This window comes from Callorhinus ursinus, unplaced genomic scaffold (genome assembly GCF_003265705.2).
Source record: "Callorhinus ursinus isolate GAN/ISIS: 27379988/994484 unplaced genomic scaffold, GSC_fseal_2.0 scaffold6, whole genome shotgun sequence".
NCBI lineage: Eukaryota > Metazoa > Chordata > Mammalia > Carnivora > Otariidae > Callorhinus > Callorhinus ursinus.
This window is the reverse complement of record NW_027397068.1, coordinates 7,627,186-7,641,068: the sequence shown is the minus strand read 5'-3', so window position 1 is coordinate 7,641,068 and position 13,883 is coordinate 7,627,186. Positions and strand designations below refer to the sequence as shown.

The window sequence follows — 13,883 nt, the reverse complement described above, 5'->3', positions numbered from 1 at the left end:
GCTCCACATCGGGCTCCCTGCTCAGTGGGTAGTCTGCTTCTCCCTCTCCCTCTGCTGTTCCCCCTGCTTGTGCTCTCTCCCTCTCTCTCATTCTGTCAAATAAATAAATAAAATCTTTAAAAAATAAATTAAAAATAAAATAAGTTTTCATAAATTTTCAACTTCTTTGGGTAAATATCATGGAGTGTGATCGTTGGGTTGTATGGGAAGAGTATATTTAGCCAAACTGTCTTCCAAAGTGGCTGTAGCATTTTGCATTCCCACCAGGAATGAATGAGAGCTCTTGTTGCTCCATGTCCTTGCCAGCATTTGCTGTTGTCAGTGTTCTGGATTTTGGCCATTCTAATAGGTAGGTAGAGGTATCTCACTGTTATTTATTTTCTTTTTTTTAAAGATGTATTCATTTATTTGAGAGAGAGAGCACGCGCAAGCTGTGGGGATGGCAGAAGGAGAGGGAGAGAGAGAATCTCAAGCACACTCCCCACGGAACATGTAGCCCAACACAGGGCTTGATCTCAAGACCCTGAGATCATGACCTGAGCTGAAATCGTGTCAGAGGCTTACTTAATTACCAACTGAGGCAGCCAGGCACCCCTCATTGTTGTTTTAATATGCAGTTCTCTAATGACATTTGATGTCAAGAAACTTTTCATATGCTTATTTGCCAACAACTGTATATCTTCTTTGGCTTGGTTTTTGTTCAGGTCTTTAACCCATTTTATTTTATTTTATTTATTTATTTATTTTTTGAAATTATATACAGTTTTATAATTTTCTTTGTTGCTTCTTAATCCACTGAAAATAATTTCAAAATATAACATTGTTAGGCATCTTCTTTGTTACCCTCTTCGGTTTCTACTTCTTTAGGCAACAATGGCTTGATCTTTAGTAACAAACCTTCACTTGTTGAAGTACGAAGGAAAGCTCGTACCACAAAAGGTCCCAAACTGAGTGGTCTGTGCTTACAAACTTCACTGATGACTGCTTGCAGATTCGCAGCTATCTGTTACTTAGCATATCCAGTGTTGCTATTTTGGTCTGGAGAAAGTTCTCCCTTTCTTCATCTACCTTAATTTCATGTCCAGTTTTAAATAATTCAAGCATTTTGGGGATGTCACGGCCAATGGAATTTCGAGTTACTTTTGGAAATCTTTTTTTCAGCTTTTTCTTTAATTGATTAAGCTCGGGCATTATTTCTGGAACAGCTACATAAAAGTCTGATTGAATTTCATCATCCAAAATCTTCTGAATTAGATTAATTCCTCCTGCAAATGCAGCTCCATTTTCTTCTGCTATTTTAATCTCTGATGCATTCCCTGTAAATACAGCAACTTTATTCATTTCTGAAACGAATGGGTATGGAAAACGAAGAACACTGGCAAATGGCTCCACTTTTTTCTTTTTCCCCAGTGCCATATCCAGTGTCAAATCAAGATAAACACCTTGCTTTGGATTAGTAAAGTCTAGAGTTTGAAATTTCTTAAGTAACTGAATAGCTTTCTCCACCTCATATATCCGTCTTGGGTATAAATGCTTTAAGTAGACATCATCCTCAGGTTCGCCTTCCATAAAGGAGTATGACTTTATTTTTTCTATCTCATCTTTTTTCTCATCTGATGCTTTGTCTTTCACACCTTTTTTTGTTTTCTTTGCAGGCTTTGTAGCAGCAGCAAAATGTCTGCTGGGCACCTGAACATATACAGAACAAGGATAAAGAGGTGTCTGATAAGCCATCTTGGAAAGACTATGCTTTTGATGATGTATCAAGACTCTACCAAGGCACCTTACGGCGGCCGCCATGTTGACCATTTCGGATTGTGTTCTAACCCATTTTAAAAATCAGATTATTCATTTTCTTATTGGTAAGTTTTAAGAATTCTTTGTGTATTTTAGATAGGAGCCCTTTATCATATGGATATGTTCTTTTGCAAACATTTTCTCTTAGTTTGTGGCGTGTCTTTTTATTCTCTTGATCGTGTCTTTTGCAAAGCAGAAATTTTTAATTTTAATGAAGTCCAGCTTATCAATTTTTTCTTTCATGCCTTTGGTAGTATATCTAAAAAGTCATTACCATTCACAGAGTAATCTAGATTTTCTTCTATGTTGTCTTCTAGTTTTATTGTTTTGTGTTACATTTAGGTCTATGATCTGGTTTGAGTTAATTTTGTGAAGGGCATAGGGTCAGTGTCTAGATTCATTTTTTTGCCTGTGTATGTCCAGTTGTTCTAGCACCTTGTTGAAAAGTCCCATCTTTCTCCATTATGTTGCCTTTCTTCCTATGTCAGAGATCAGTTGACTATATGTGGGTCTATTTCTGGGCTCTCTATTCTGTTCTACTGATCTATGTGTCTGTTCTTTCACTAATACCAGACTGTCTTGATTATTTAGCCTTATAGAAAGTCTTAAAGTTGGGTAGTGTCAGTCTTCCAACTTTTTCCTTTTCCTTCAATATTGCGTGGGGTGTTCTGGGTCTTTAGCCTCTCTGTATAAACTTTATAATCATTTTGATGATATCCAAAAAATAACTTGTTGGGATTTTGACTGGATCTATAGATCAAAGTTAGAAGAACTGACATCTTGACCATACTGATCTTGATTATTTTTTAAGTTCAGATTTGTTCAGTCAGGCACGATCTTATTTATATCATATGAAAACCCCATGAGATGAGCAAACTGCAGAAACCAAGGCTCAGAGAAGCTGGGTAATTAGTTCAAGGTCACCAGGTGGGAAATGTTAGAGACAGGATTTGAATGCAGATCTGCTAGGCCCTTAGTCCTTGTTCTGAGACAGTTTCCAAGGTAGTATCATGTAGTGCTTCAGGGAGCAGGCTCTGTATCAATATAGCAGGATTTAAACCTTGGCTCTGGCACTTGCTGGATGTATGACCTCTCTTGCTTCAGATTTCTCATCTACAAAATAGAGTGATAATAATAGTACCTGCTTCATAGAGTTGTTCGGGGGATTAATGGAATTGGTCATGGGCAGTGATGTGAACAGTGCCTGGAATATAATAAGAGCTTAATGAGTTTTAACCATTGCTAGTATGCCCATTCCCTGTTGGCCATATGCCCTTTGGAGCCTGGCCCTTAGCATTTGGGCAATTCAGACTAAATATTGTAGAAAGGGCAGTGACCATCTGGCATGTCTAGAAGAATGCCTACATGTTAGTACAAAGAGAGCTTTGAACCTAGTAGGGGTGAGCCCATGTGATAGTGCAATATCTTTTATTCCAAAGTTTGATAAAAGCCTTAAAATGCAGATATGTCTGCAAAAGGATCTTGCCTTGAAATTTTTCTAAGGTATAGATGATTGGTATGGCAGATATTTTCCTCAGCACAAAAAGATTGTGTACCAGAACTTGGGATCAGGGGCAGAACAGAAAGAAAAAAGAATGCTAAAATTGGAAACAAGAGACACTAAAGATAATCTTCATTACTAAGTATGTAAAAGAAACATCATTAAGAAAACTAAGTCTATTCTAGATCTAGACCAGTGTCTCTTCATCTTTTTTTCATTGCCACATGTTTAAAGAGAAAATTAAATTGAATTTAGATTAATGAATTAAATTAAATTAAAATGAATTTGATTTCTCCTTAATAAGAGAAGTCAAAACCCAAATCCTAAGAAATGGTATTTTGTTACAAATATTATCATTATAAATATTATTACACTATTATATATCTAAGATTTTTTTCACAACCTGCTTTCCCACCAAGAACCACTTATTGTCCCCTTGGGGGTGATAAAGCCACTGTTGAAAAGGCATAATCTATCCTATAGTTGCCTCGTCTCTCACATGAATTACTGTGAAAGGCTCATAACTGGGCTTGATACCTTTAAAACTTTTAAATTGATCTACAGACCAAAGGACTTTGATGGAAGTTTATTTTTGGTTTGAGACTGGTAGGAGAGGATGAATTTTGGGATTCTCCTTAACATTTCCTTGCTACTTTGTTTTTAGTTGGATCTTATATACTTGGATTGAGTATGATAGCCATTATGGCTAAATTCTGTAGCATCTTATTTTAGACCTCTGTCCAGGGTCACCGTGCCTAATTCCTCTGGCCTCTTATGACCCATCCATGATAGCCAGGCCTGTCACTTTGCTTTGCGCCACATCTCAGGTACTCTCACTTTCTCCAGGATTTCCTTTTAGTGCTTTTCTGTCTTTTCAGAAAGCCCTCTGTATCTTTTTAGTCAACACAGATACCTTTCTTCCTCAAACAACCAGCTCAGGAATCATTTCTTGTGTAACTCACCCTACAGCCACCTTTTATTTTTCAACAGGTCACTTGACCTTAGTCTGTGCCACACAGTCTTACCCTTGGCAAGACGTGTGTGTGTGTGTGTGTGTGTGTGTGTGTGTGTGTGTCTCTGTGTGTGTATGCTTGGTTTCTTTCTAGTTCACATGGGTGGGTGCTTGTTGTTTTACAAGTAGACTATAAATTCTTTATTGGCAGGGACAGTTCTTTCTCTCTTCTGTAGGAATTCTGAGATCTGTACTGAGTACACAGAAGATGTCCAGGAAATACTTCTAGTCTTCAAAACTCTGGTATCTTGAGTAAATCATTCATGTTAGAAATCATCAAGGAAACCTCACCTCCATCTTCTGTTGCCATATGTAAGCTGCCAGTTGTAGCCAGGAGATTGGACTAGCTTAGTATCTCTCAGACTTTGGATTCCATGGACAAGTAGAATCTTAAAAATATATTTTGGGGCATAGAATAGAATTGTTAGCTTTTTTACTTTGCCAATTATGGACAAAATACTAGGAACTATCTCATATAGTTACATCATTTCATAAAAGATAGGACATTTATGCACCAAAAGAATAGAAATGACATAATCTTAAAGTATACAATCCTTTAAAATTAAATAAATTTAACTTTATAAAAAGCTCATTGGATTTTTCTTACTGTTTCTAATTTTTCTACCCATGAGTGAAAACTGGCATACATTAACAGGATGCACTGATCAGATCCATCCTTCCCTTATTTGGTCCTCTATAATATTTCATTCTTACTTATTATGGAAATGGCCCAGTGGCCCCAAATCATATTTAAAAATCCAATACAGTGGCAAATAAAATCATTTAAAATTTAAGGGTCATTATTCTGATCATTTTCCTATCCATATTATTACATATAGTTGAGAGTCAAGTAGAGAATGTGCTTTAGTGCAAGTATCAAATTGACTTTTGGATCACCTGTGCCACAACTCCATCTATAACTTATTATGGTCTTTTCTTGTTTTATCTAAAGACTTTTGTAAAATGATGATATAATGAATACAATATTTGTAGCAGTTGACATTTTGTTCAAAAATTTAATTTATGAAAACTGAATATACCTAGTTTCATTCAGAAGATTTAGATAGAAGCAGCTATTTGTCTGTATTTCTGCACCGTTATTACTGGGATTCTAGAGCATCTAGAGCATCAGCATTCCAGCAACATGGAAGCCAAAGGCAGAGCATGCTATAAGCTCTTGCACAAATGACAGAACATCAGCTCTTTTGTCCTCAAGGAAAGATGAGGCTTATAAAGTTACCACAGAAATTTCATATATTAATTTTGGTTAGCAAGGCACAGAAAGCAGGAGTTGGAAGTAGTGGTCAGCTTCTGGAGCCAGCCGTGGTCTCTGGGATTTCAAATCACACTTAATTTGTGAAATGCATGACACCCCTCATGGACTGCTCCAAGTATATGTGAAGTTTCCATACTCTCTATGTAAGAAGTGTCAGGGGCAAGATATTTATTTCTCCTCTAGGTGGATTATGTGTGATCAAGATGTTAGAGATAACATCCTCTTTGTATGAGGTCATTTTAAAGTTCAGTGCAATTTTGTGGGCACCCCTGAAGCTCAGTTCCATGTCCCTCAACTCAGAGGCCTTCATGTTCTGAGGAGTTTTATTGGTGTATGTGCTGCTGAAGCGAGCACCTGAGGAGTTTTACTGGATGAATGAATCTTAACCCTCAGCTAACTGGACATCTCAATTAAAGAGAACATTCTGGTTTCTAAGTCATACCTCTCACCTTAGATGTTACTTAGGTGTAAAGTATAGAAATATTTGAGGATTACAGTAGATAACCTTTAAATGAATTCTATAGTTATTACTCCCCTATTTCTGAACATCTTAATATGAACATTTTTATAGCAAAACAGTAAAACCTTTAGTAGTTTTCTTACTGACCTTCTGCAAGATTTGTCGAATTATTATTATTATAATTTTTTTTTTTGCTGCAAATGAAGAATGTTTGATCTCTGCTCTGTCTTGCTGCCAAAGTCTATTATTGTACAGGTAGTATGGCATTGTTTGAGGTCTACAAAATAAGCCAGCATAAGACAGAAAAGTATGGCAGATTGGGATAGACCCACCAAGTGGGTGTGCCATCATGATATACATCTAGAGACATAAGGGAGTAGGTGAGGGGAGGCACTCCATGAATGGCCTGTTGGGAGAGATCATCACTTTTATTCCAGGTTGTGGAAATGGTCACCTGGAAGCGGTTAGAGGTCAACTACTGAGAAGCTCCTTCAAGCATTTTACAAGTTTTTGAGGAAGATAAAGTGGTTGAGGTAGAAATGTGTTCCTGTTCAGAGTCTGTGCTGCCCTTTATTATCTATGATTAACTTCTCTGTGACTTAGTCTTCTCACCTCTAAAAAGGGAGCTAGTGGGAAGTCTTTACTGTCATTCAAGAGGCTGACAGAGGCTCTGCTCTCACAGACATGTGGTCTTCAACCATGGCTGGTGGTCTGATCCAGTTACCTGGAAGGGCAGGAGCGTGGAAGATTGTCAGAGACTCAGAAGTGGCTCCTACCACTTGCATACATCCTGCATTGGCTTCATCGTGTCACACGTCCACATGTCACTGCACAGGAGGCTGCAGAATGGGGATTAGTTATGTGCTCAGGAAGAGGAAAACAACATGGATTTTGGTAAAGAGTCAACGTCTAATACCAAATGTATTAGCGCTGAACAGAGTGTTTTTGTTACTCTGACCTCCCAGTTTAATGTACTCTGTATGCTCAGAAAACATTCCTTTATTTATTTGTTTATTCATGCCATGGGTATTTGTTAAGATCTACTATGTGCTGTTCACCTTGCCCAGTTCTGGTAGCTAAAATGGAGATGGCTTTGATTATTTATTTATTTATTCTTGGTAGCAAAGGAGAAAGACTCCAAAATTTCAAAACATATTAAGTGTTGTGTTGCATCATAACCTATAATTGAAAGCAGAAGTCATGTGAAACCCTCATTTCTTTTGCATCAGTCTTATACATCTTCCAGATCTCCTTTCTGACTTGGCCCGGTTCTGACTGAACACATAGTAAGCATTCTATATCTGTTGATTAACAGTGTATTTATTTGATCAAGGAACGAGTGTGCCTGAAACCCATTAATAAATATGAGTCACTCTCTCCACTATGTTCCCTGATAAGATTTGAATTCTAAGAGAATATTTTGGTTTTTATTAGGGATTTTGGCTAAATTCATTGACCACTTCATTTAGTACTGTGTAGACAGGACCTTTAGTTCTTGGGGTAATAGATCTTATGGGACCAATTTAGTTTTGTTCAAGAAAGCAAATTTCCCTCCTCTGAATGAGATCTGATTTTCATTAGATGGGGTTGCTACAAGATTATTTAGTGAAAGTAATGTCCAGAAGCTTCTGACTCAATTCAAATTTAGCTTCTTCCCATCCACCTGCATCCCTACGGTGCCTGAATCTGGAAGCAGGCTGGAATTCCATTTGGGAAGCTACCATTAACACATTTGGTCTGAAAGCTTAGCTTTCTATGGAAGACAAATGAAAGGATGGATGTTTGAGCATGACTTTCTCAAAAGAATAAATTACAGATTAATATTGCATTCCAACTAGAGTTAGCCAGTAATTATTCTTTGAACCATGCTTTCTCAAATAACATAATCCTTGGGTGAATCACAGAAATAAAAGGAAGGAAAGAGAGAACTAGACCAGCTCAGGGGGGCAAGTTGCACAGGAAAATATGCTGAACCACCTAAAGCATATTTTAATTAGCCACATGGAGCAAGCACAAAATTAGCTATGCTTTGGATTCAAGACACCTTGAATCAGCTAGAGGGATTTGGGGGGTTGAATAGCTTTAATTTTGTCCAAAGAAAACCATTATATAACACATCTGTTGGTGGTTAACAGATCTTCAACATGTCTGAAAGACTGAAAATATTGTGTATTTAAGGGATACAACTTTGGATTCTCTGCTTTTTCATGAATTCAGTGGTAGGAAGGAAAACTTATTAGAAATGGGGCTTCCAGAACTTTTAAAACATTCTAAGAAAGAAATTCCATCATCCTTCATAGCACCTGGAGGAGACTCAACAACCTAAGGATATTTTAAATATCCCCTCAGCCTAGGCGCTATGTAAGCAAAAGAATATGCTTGTAATAACTGCGCAGTCAAAATTGTTGATCTTTGATGGCTCTCAGTTTCATATCATACACTTTCTCTTCTCATTTGGGTAATTACCTCCTTAGCAGATCTTACAGGAGACTGGAGCTGGGGAGAAAGTTGTGTATGGATTGGGAATGGGAGTACATGGCAACTCAGGATGTCTTCCCTGGAAAGGCTGGTTGTTAGAGCAAAGAAGCATCTAGAAGTTCTTTTCATAACTGCTGGGCTGCTGCCTCCAATTATGCTGTAAACCATCTTGGGGTTGCTCATCTCCCCTTTGGGGGGTTTTGGACTTTGGAAGGTCCCTGGAAAAGATGCAGTTGTTCTCAATGCTGGCTGCATGTTTGAATCTCTTAAAGAGCTTCTAAGAAATAAAGATGCCAAGACTCATTTTCAGATATTTGATTCAATTGATTTGGGTGGAGCCTCACCATGTGTATTTAAAATCATCCTCAGGTGATTGCTATGTAGTCAGCTTTCACCTGAGGCCACAGAGACAGAACAGCTTTGTATTTACCAAGGCCCCAGGGGACAGTTGCACACTAGGTAAGTTGCTTTCTTCCATAGTCACTTGCAATTTGTCTTTTTCAAATCCAGTTCAATTTTTCTGCCCTTTTCACTGACTCTTCTCTTGGTAGCTGACATTTTTAGACTAGGTGTAGCATTGTTCCTTAACATTGGATGTTAACCAGGGATAGTTCCCTTTTTTTTTCTTTTTATTTATGTATAATACATTATTTATTTCAGGGGTACAGGTCTGTGATTCACTGGTCTTACACAATTCACAGCGTTCACCATAGCACATACCCTCCCCAATGTCCATCACCCAGCCACTCCATCCCTCCCACCCCCTTCCACTCCAGCAACCCTCAGTTTGTTTCCTGAGATTAACAGTCTCTTATGGTTTGTCTTCCTCTCTGGTTACAGCATATAGAATTCATGGATAGTTCCCATTTTTTCAGTTGAACTACATTGCTTGTAATATGCTGTGACAACTACCGCAATTAGCTAGAATAAACCACACCAGGGGCTGATTAGGGCCAGGTTAACTTCTCTCTGATGCTTTGAGTTATTTTATGGTTTAGTTGGTTTCCTGTCAGCCAGTGATATGTGAAATAAAATTTGGTGTGTATTATACAGAATGCGTAATAGTAAAATCAGACATGAGAAATTCAGTGATTCTACAGTGGAAATATCCAAACCACATCTCTACCTAAACCTTTTCCAGTCAACACCCCCATTCTTTTTAGGCTAAACATGCCTGTTTGTATGATGCAGTTTATGTAAACCATATTTTGTGAATGAAGTTGGAATGAGTTCCTATGCAGTGCTAAGTTGGCTCACTGATCTAACCCTGTATATTTGCATTAGGTCATAATCTTCATTTATAATTCAATAGTCCCAGTTCCTTATAGACTAAATAGTCTTAGTTCCCTATCAGGTAGAGCCACTTCTTTGCTAGATCTGAAGTTAGGGAAATATTCTTAAGAAAAGCCAATTCTAAACATCAATAATCGGCAATAATTGAATAGGTTGGGAGCCTATTATTTGCTTTGCTAAAAGGATTATTATAGGCTTTCTTTGGGGATTCAATTTACTTAGATATTTAAGGTGGGTCACACTTAGAAGAATGTGATAACTTATTGATTCCATTCTATAAGAAGCACCTGTGTGGCATTCCATGAGAAACTTTAATGCAATTGCACATAAAACAACAGAGTTTATATGGCATTAATCAATTAGTAGGTGAAATGCTTGGCTGGTTTGTATCCTTCTGAAGACAACAGACCTGGGGAAGCAGGCAACAGCAGGAAGAAAACCTAGAGGGAGTGGGGAGTATCCAGGAGACTGGGAATGGAGGAAAAACCTGGGGTTGGTTCTACCACTTGCTTCATGTGAGAGATGACCTGACTAAGCATAATTATGCCTCACTTTCTTTCTAGTCTTAACAGCCTAAGTTGTGGTTCACTACCTTATTTTGCATCTTTGTTTTTGTGTATCAGATCCTTGCCTCCTCATGCTTAGGAGCAGTGCTTCTCATTTTCCTTGTTAACTTCACTGGTGGTCTTTTTTTTTTTTTTTTAAAGATTTTATTTATTTATTTGACAGAGAGAGAGGCAGCGAGAGAGGGAACACAAGCAGGGGGAGTGGGAGAGGGAGAAGCAGGCTTCCCGCCGAGCAGGGAGCCCGATGTGGGGCTCGATCCCAGGATCCCGGGATCATGACCTGAGCCGAAGGCAGTCGCTTAACCAACTGAGCCACCCAGGCGCCCCTCACTGGTGGTCTTTAAAGGATATTTAATTTTTAAAATTTTAAAAATATTTATTTATTTATTTATTTTTAGAGAGAGAGAGCAAGTTAGAGTGGGAGGGAGGGGCAGAGGGAAAGAGAATCCTTAAGCAGACTCCCACTGAGTGCAGAGCCCTACTCGGGACTCAATATCACAACCCTGAGATCATGACCTGTGCTGAAATCAAGTCAGACACTTAACTGACTGAGCACCCCAGGTGTCCCTAGTTTTTAAATTTTTAATAAAAGCATGCTTCTTGCAGTCTTCCCAGGACATCTTAGGAGGGGCTGGTCACTGACTGCCTTAGAGGAAAGGTTGTGGGTCAGGGGGATTTTAAAGAGATGAGGGAGTTAGTGGGAAGTTGGGGGCAAGTGTATGAAAGAACATGGAAACGTGCGGAAGAAAGTAGGAGTGGGATGGGAGAGGTTTTATTTAAAGGTTTCTTTCCTTGTCTCTGTTTGCAGTTGAAGTTCACACAGATGCCAAATTGGTATTATTGTTTTTTAAAACAAGTTCATGAATTGTAGTTGTTGCTTTGAAACTTTTCCCAACCACTTGAAAATAAAGATTACTGAGAACAAATCCCCTAGAAGTTAATTTACCTGAGTGCAACTATGCCAACTATCCAGACTGTAACTCTGGGTTGATGTCAGATAGGCGATCAGAGCATGAACAAAGATTTCTGTTTTTCCTAATCCCTTACTGGCTCCCCTGGGCACTACCGAAGCCAAATTGAGGAGGTCTCAGGGGCGTGGCTACAGAACTGGCCTGAATGTGGAATTCTTTGAAGTTTCCGTGGGGTTTTTTTGTTGCTGTTGTTTTTACTCCGTGGAAATCCAGGATGAGACCCTGCTCCTCATGAAGCAGCAGGTAGGAAAGGAATTCAGCTAGGAACATGTGGCTGATTAGGCTGATCAGCACTGAGAGAGCAGGTTTGGGGACATTGTCATTTGAAGTTATATTAGCGTTGAATGAAAAATTTTTCACAAACCTGGAAAATGTTGTATTACAATGAGTTAGTCTGACCTTTTAAAAATTCTTTTTAAAAAAAAAGCTACTCTTGATCAGTTTGTTTTACTTTAATAATACAGTAAAATCAGTGCATGTGTTGACTGGCTGGGGGCGTTGGGACTAACTCAAGAAACATTTTAATTTCTTTTTCCCACTTTTTTCCTTCCCTTTTGTTCACTGACTACTTCAGTGTGCCAGACATCCTTTTCCCAGGTGCCTCATGACTCCCCTTGACACTGAGACCCCTCACTGTCACTCACTTCCTAGGGAGTGTGACATGCTCTTGAGCTCTTTGATACTCTCCTTATTCTGCCTCCTACCTCCTTATTAAGATGGTAGGATAACGTACTGTTTCCTCAGAGCTTGTTAGAGGAGGGGCCAATCTAGTAAATTAATTCAGGATGAAGGGTTCATGGACCACAATGGTCTAAAGCAAGGACCTGCAAACTTTTTCTTTTCTTTTTTTTTTTTTTAAAGATTTAATTTATTTATTTGACAGAGAGAGACACAGCAAGAGAGGGAACACAAGCAGGGGGAATGGGAGAGGAAGAAGCAGGCTCTCTGCTGAGCAGGGAGCCCGATGCGGGGCTCGATCCCAGGACCCCGGGACCATGAACTGAGCCGAAAGCAGACGCTTAACGACTGAGCCACCCAGGTGCCCCCAAACTTTTTTTTTTTTAAGATTTTTATTTATTTGACAGAGAGATAGAGAGAGATCACAAGTAGGCAGAGAGGCAGGCAGAGGGAGAGGGAGAAGCAGGCTCCCTGCCGAGGAGGGAACCCGACGATGCGGGGCTCGACCCCAGGACCCTAGGGTCATGACTTGAGCCGAAGGCAGCCACTTAACAAACTGAGCCACCCAGGCGCCCCCCAAACTTTTTCTTTAAAGGGTTTGATAGTAAATATTTTAGGCTTTGTGGGCCATGTGGTCTCTAACACAAATTACTTGACTCTGCCATTTTGCAAAAGCAGCTATAGACGATACAACATACCTTTGTTCCAATAAACCATTATTCATGGAACACTAAACCATGAATTTCGTATAGTTTTCATTTGCCATAGAATATTTTTCTTTTTTTTTTTTTGAAAATTTTCAACGATTTTTAAACATGAAAACCATTCTTCACTCATGTACCATACAAAAATAGGCAGCAAGCTGAATCTGGCCCTGGGGCCATAGTTTGCTGACCTCAGGTCTAAAGTATAAGTCTTTTCAGATAATTTTCCCATATATACTGGGACATTACATTTCTTTAACAAAAGAAGTAATGAGCAATTTCAAGTCTTGTGTGTATGAGGGGTAGAGGGGAAGCTGTCAACAGCTCTCAGTCATAGCTCATGGCCCACTGCCTGTCAATTTTGCTTCCTTAAGACTAGCTGGGGAAAAAGCCCCATCTATGAAGTACATCTGGTCAGACCTGTATAAATAAGCTCTATGGCTGAGTACCTGTCACTGAATAAACAACTCCTACTTTTCATTTAAGTTCTAGAGCCCAGAAGGCTCCAATTCACAGTGTGTTACAATCATGGAGCTCTACTGATTTATCTTTGGAAATACTACCAATTCTTCCCTTTTCTTGAGTCCTGCTGTCTTGCTGTAACACTGGTCCACTGTGGCCTACCTTCCCTGTTTCCTTCTTCTTTAGAGTATGCCAACTTTGGGAGTATGTAACAACCTTAAAAATCCCAGTGACGTGATAAGTAAAGTAAAGGTTTGTCATGGTCCAGGGCAGATGGATGGCAATGGGTTGGTAGGATGCAGGTTGAGGGAAATGTCTCTGCTCCATTCAGTTCCTCAGGGACCCAGCCTCCTTCACCTAGTGGCTTTGTCATTCGCCAAGACCTTGGAATATCCTACTTGACTGCATCTGAACAGCAGATAACAGAATATATAGAGGATCTTATTAAGGGTGTTTTAGGGGCTAGGCTGGGAGGCCAGCTGAGGCTTTTGGCCAGGAGCCTCAGTTCCTCTCCATGAGGGCCTTTTTGTGGGACTGTTTGGACTTTCTTACAGCATGGCAGCTGGATTCCACAAACAAATGTTCCAAAAAAAATAAAAGAATGAGAAACTGCCAGTCTTTCAGAGCCTAGGCCTGGAAAGGGATACAATATCCCTTGTGCTGCATTCTATTGGTCATGCAATCA

General features: G+C 39.2%; 1 pseudogene; it reads right to left on the bottom strand.

Annotated features, from left to right (window-relative positions):
* Nucleotides 1-764: 764 nt before the first annotated feature.
* LOC112814439 (large ribosomal subunit protein uL1m-like) lies at nt 765-1,804 on the bottom strand (annotated as a pseudogene).
* Between the last annotated feature and the right edge of the window lie 12,079 nt (nt 1,805-13,883).